The sequence below is a fragment of the Salmo trutta genome, chromosome 6, assembly GCF_901001165.1.
Source record: "Salmo trutta chromosome 6, fSalTru1.1, whole genome shotgun sequence".
NCBI classification, from domain to species: domain Eukaryota; kingdom Metazoa; phylum Chordata; class Actinopteri; order Salmoniformes; family Salmonidae; genus Salmo; species Salmo trutta.
The window spans coordinates 54543732-54549501 of record NC_042962.1 but is presented as its reverse complement, the minus strand read 5'-3'; the positions used below and the strand labels follow the sequence as shown (position 1 = coordinate 54549501).

At 45.8% G+C, this 5770-nt stretch overlaps 1 long non-coding RNA gene across 1 annotated transcript in view; it reads left to right on the top strand.

Annotated features, from left to right (window-relative positions):
- The window catches only part of LOC115196329 (uncharacterized), a 5308-nt gene extending 4092 nt beyond the window's left edge, over positions 1 to 1216 (top strand). The window contains exons 2-3 of the long non-coding RNA XR_003878834.1: positions 89 to 180; positions 1122 to 1216. This is a non-coding gene — a long non-coding RNA (uncharacterized LOC115196329). The remainder of the gene's footprint in view (positions 1 to 88; positions 181 to 1121) is intronic.
- Positions 1217 to 5770: the final 4554 nt, after the last annotated feature.

The window sequence follows — 5770 nt, the reverse complement described above, 5'->3', positions numbered from 1 at the left end:
TCCTATCTCCTCTCCCCTCTCTTCTCCTCTCCTCTCCTCTCTCCTCTCTCTTCTCCTCTCTCTCCTTTCTCTCCTCTCTCCTGTTCAGATCTGATTTCTAGTTCTTCCACTGCTGTGCTCTCCTTGGCTGTCCTACCTGGGCCTTGCGTGCAGATCCCTGCCTTCCCCTGCTGATTTGAGGTTAGAGTTACTGGACTGTAGCTGCCATATTGGCTAATTTAGTACTGTCTCCGTACTATATTTTGACAAATACACTGCATCATGAGTAAAGTGGACCGTCATCCTAATGAGTTAGTGAGTACACTCTCAGATTAATTCCAGGCCATTCTCTTGGCATGCACAGTCAGATCGAGTTGTGATACACCCCCCAAATATGACTTTATTCTCTGAGAATCAAGAGGAAAAGTAAGTAACTATTGTCTCAGCACATTCTCAGTGGTTAGATCCCAGTAGTGTTGTTTACAGTAAGGGTTGTGTGTCAGAGAGGAGAAATACAGCAGAAACCCCCCTCTGGGCTTGATAAAGAGGGGCCATGATGAACTCATTGACACACACTGAGGGGATACAGTAGGACATAAAAACACCACAGAGCAGCAAAACAAAGGTCCATATGAGAGAGAGAGAGTGAGAGAGAGAGAGAGAGAGAGAGAGAAAGAGAGAGAGAGAGAGAGAGAGAGAGAGGAATAGAGAAAGTGAGAAGAGAGAGAGAGAGGAATAGAGAAAGTGAGAAGAGAGAGAGAGGAATAGAGAGTGAGAAGAGAGAGAGGAATAGAGAAAGTGAGAAGAGAGAGAGAGAGAGAGAGAGGAATAGAGAAAGTGAGAAGAGAGAGAGAGGAATAGAGAGTGAGAAGAGAGAGAGGAATAGAGAAAGTGAGAAGAGAGAGAGAGAGAGAGAGAGAGAGGAATAGAGAAAGTGAGAAGAGAGAGAGGAATAGAGAAAGTGAGAAGAGAGAGAGAGAGAAAGAGAGAAAGACAGACAGAGACAGAGTAAAGTCAAGGCATTTGAGAAAACCGAATCATATCAGGAGAGGGGGATGGTTAGTAGTGTGAGATGTGGAGGAGGTTGGAGCAGGGAGAAGACTTACTAGACCTGCGTCTTGCTTTACCTTCTGCCTGAACAGCTCGCTGTGATCCCAGGACTAAGAGAGGTCCTGAACACCTCACTGTGATCCCAGGACTAAGAGAGGTCCTGAACACCTCGCTGTGATCCCAGGACTAAGAGAGGTCCTGAACACCTCGCTGTGATCCCAGGACTAAGAGAGGTCCTGAACAGCTCGCTGTGATCCCAGGACTAAGAGAGGTCCTGAACACCTCACTGTGATCCCAGGACTAAGAGAGGTCCTGAACACCTCGCTGTGATCCCAGGACTAAGAGAGGTCCTGAACAGCTCGCTGTGATCCCAGGACTAAGAGAGGTCCTGAACAGCTCGCTGTGATCCCAGGACTAAGAGAGGTCCTGAACATCTCGCTGTGATCCCAGGACTAAGAGAGGTCCTGAACACCTCGCTGTGATCCCAGGACTAAGAGAGGTCCTGAACACCTCGCTGTGATCCCAGGACTAAGAGAAGCCCCAGAAACAACCAGTATCAGGTGGTAGTTTAGCGCATGAACCTCACAACATTCATGCTAGTACACACACATACACACACACACGCATACACATGCACACATGCACAAACATGCACACCTCACACACACACACACACACACACACACACACACACACACACACACACACACACACACACACACACAAACACAAACACCCACGTAGATGAGTTGGCCATGGTCCATTGCTACAGGGTGGGGAGTGTCAGAAACATCATGACTTCACTGAGCAGAGCTGAGTTGAGCTGTCAGAACAGCACCTCCATAGCCCTTATCCCCAGTCCATGTTTATCAGAACAACACCTCCATAGCCCTTATCCTCAGTCCATGTTTATCAGAACAGCACCTCCATAGCCCTTATCCTCAGTCCATGTTTATCAGAACAGCACCTCCATAGCCCTTATCCTCAGTCCATGTCTGTCAGAACAGCACCTCATAGCCCTTATCCTCAGTCCATGTTTATCAGAACAGCACCTCATAGCCCTTATCCTCAGTCCATGTCTATCAGAACAGCACCGCCATAGCCCCTATCCTCAGTCCATGTCTGTCAGAACAGCACCTCCATAGCCCTTAGCCTCAGTCCATGTCTGTCAGAACAGCACCTCCATAGTCCCTATCCTCAGTCCATGTCTATCAGAACAGCACCTCCATAGCCCTTATCCTGTCCATGTCTGTCAGAACAGCACCTCATAGCCCTTATCCTGTCCATGTCTATCAGAACAGCACCTCCATAGCCTTTATCCTCAGTCCATGTCTGTCAGAACAGCACCTCCATAGCCCCTATCCTCAGTCCATGTCTATCAGAACAACACCTCCATAGCCCCTAGCCTCAGTCCATGTCTATCAGAACAGCACCTCCATAGCCCCCCTAGCCTCAGTCCATGTCTATCAGAACAGCACCTCCATAGCCCTTATCCCCAGTCCATGTTTATCAGAACAACACCTCCATAGCCCTTATCCTCAGTCCATGTTTATCAGAACAGCACCTCCATAGCCCTTATCCTCAGTCCATGTCTGTCAGAACAGCACCTCATAGCCCTTATCCTCAGTCCATGTTTATCAGAACAGCACCTCATAGCCCTTATCCTCAGTCCATGTCTATCAGAACAGCACCGCCATAGCCCCTATCCTCAGTCCATGTCTGTCAGAACAGCACCTCCATAGCCCTTAGCCTCAGTCCATGTCTGTCAGAACAGCACCTCCATAGTCCCTATCCTCAGTCCATGTCTATCAGAACAGCACCTCCATAGCCCTTATCCTCAGTCCATGTCTGTCAGAACAACACCTCCATAGCCCTTATCCTCAGTCCATGTCTGTCAGAACAGCACCTCCATAGCCCTTATCCTCAGTCCATGTCTGTCAGAACAGCACCTCCATAGCCCTTATCCTCAGTCCATGTCTGTCAGAACAGCACCTCATAGCCCTTATCCTCAGTCCATGTCTATCAGAACAGCACCTCCATAGCCTTTATCCTCAGTCCATGTCTGTCAGAACAACACCTCCATATCCCTTATCCTCAGTCCATGTCTGTCAGAACAGCACCTCCATAGCCCTTATCCTCAGTCCATGTCTGTCAGAACAGCACCGCCATAGCCCTTATCCTCAGTCCATGGCTGTCAGAACAGCACCTCCATAGCCCTTATCCTCAGTCCATGTCTGTCAGAACAGCACCTCCATAGCCCCTATCCTCAGTCCATGTCTATCAGAACAACACCTCCATAGCCCCTAGCCTCAGTCCATGTCTATCAGAACAGCACCTCCATAGCCCCCCTAGCCTCAGTCCATGTCTATCAGAACAGCACCTCCATAGCCCCCTAGCCTCAGTCCATGTCTATCAGAACAGCACCTCCATAGCCCCTATCCTCAGTCCATGTCTATCAGAACAACACCTCCATAGCCCCTAGCTTGAGTCAAAGACAACATTCCAACACTCTCGAGGAACATTTACAGTCATTGTCTGTATCCCAAATGGAACCTTATTCCCTATGTAGTGCACTACTTTTGACCAGGAGCCATAGGGAGACTTTGTGTCATTATTAAAAGTAGTGCACTGCATAGTGAATGGAGTGTCATTTGGGACGCAGAGTGTCTGCTACAGCATGACAAATTGGGAGTATTGTTGGGACGTAAGTCAGTGTCTATCAAGTAGGCAAAAGCATGTGTACTACTTTACTGTACTCCATCTAAAGTATTTATACAGTAGAAAGAATGGTGGCCCTGGACAGGAAGTCTAACTGACTGACTTGTGTGTTGACACAAGTCAGGCAGGGTATAGTTGCCTTGTTACTTTCGAACAGGTGCCTTCCCCACAGTCCAAATGCTTAATTTACCTTACTGTGGCATGCTTGTATGAGGAACATCAACATTTTGACCAGCCAGGACCACTGGTGCAGAAGAGACCATCAATGGGTCTTGCTTGGTTCAACAAACATTAGAAAACATCTACACCAGTTTGACAGAATCTGAAATGGAACGCCAAGGGGATGTTTTGTGGGCTCAATCTATATGTGTAATACTATTTCTCCTACACACTGAAGAATGCTGCAAAGCCAAAACGTCTGTGTACGCTATCCCTGATGCAGTGAAAATATTTTTTTTACATCGAAAAATGAAGTAAGCTTTATGAGACATATTTTTGAGTGCGGACCAATCACACCTTTTGTTTGTCTGAATTCACGGGGTTTAAGCACCAGCCAAGCTTGTGGGTGAGTAGCTCTCCACTCTCATATCAACCTGCGCTATATTAGCCGCCTCGTGTTTCAACTGACACGACACCAGGCGTGTCCACACAGGAACCAGCCCGTCGTCCTCCCTAACCCAATGAACACAACGACAGATTTGATCAATTTAATGTGCTCCACCAGCATTTAAATCTCACTCCTATTTTCAAATCCAGATGAAATGAATAGTGGGTTGGTTGACATTGTATCTCAGTGACATCCATGCACGCCGGGCCAGGAGCATATTCAAATCAAATCCCCCAAAAAATATTTTGTCAAATTTGCCGAATACAACAGGTGTAGACTTTAACGTGAAATGCTTCCCAACGATCCAGAGTTTCAAAAACAATAATAACACCAGATGGAATAAAATACAAAAGAATGAAGCTATATACAGGAAGTACCAGTACCAGATCAATGTGGAGCTATATACAGGAAGTACCAGTACCAGATCAATGTGGAGCTATATACAGGAAGTACCAGTACCAGATCAATGTGGAGCTATATACAGGAAGTACCAGTACCAGATAACTGTGGAGCTATATACAGGGAGTACCAGTACCAGATCAATGTGGAGCTATATACAGGGAGTACCAGTACCAGATCAATGTGGAGCTATATACAGGAAGTACCAGTACCAGATCACTGTGGAGCTATATACAGGGAGTACCAGTACCAGATCACTGTGGAGCTATATACAGGGAGTACCAGTACCAGATCAATGTACAGAGAGATACAAGGTATTTTAGGTAGAAATGTACATGAAGCAGGGTAAAGTGACTAGGCATCAGGATAGATAATAATAAGGTATTTGAGGTAGATATGTACATGGAGGCAGGGTAAAGTGACTAGGCATCAGGATAGATAATAATAAGGTATTTGAGGTAGATATGTACATGGAGGCAGGGTAAAGTGACTAGGCATCAGGATAGATAATAATAAGGTATTTGAGGTAGATATGTACATGAAGGCAGAGTAAAGTGACTAGGCATCAGGATAGATAATAATAAGGTATTTGAGGTAGATATGTACATGGAGGCAGGGTAAAGTGACTAGGCATCAGGATAGATAATAATAAGGTATTTGAGGTAGATATGTACATGAAGGCAGGGTAAAGTGACTAGGCATCAGGATAGATAATAATAAGGTATTTGAGGTAGATATGTACATGAAGGCAGGGTAAAGTGACTAGGCATCAGGATAGATAATAATAAGGTATTTGAGGTAGATATGTACATGAAGGCACGGTAAAGTGACATCAGGATAGATAATAATAAGGTATTTGAGGTAGATATGTACATGGAGGCAGGGTAAAGTGACTAGGCATCAGGATAGATAATAATAAGGTATTTGAGGTAGATATGTACATGGAGGCAGTGTAAAGTGACGAGGCATCAGGATAGATAATAATAAGGTATTAGAGGTAGATATGTACATGAAGGC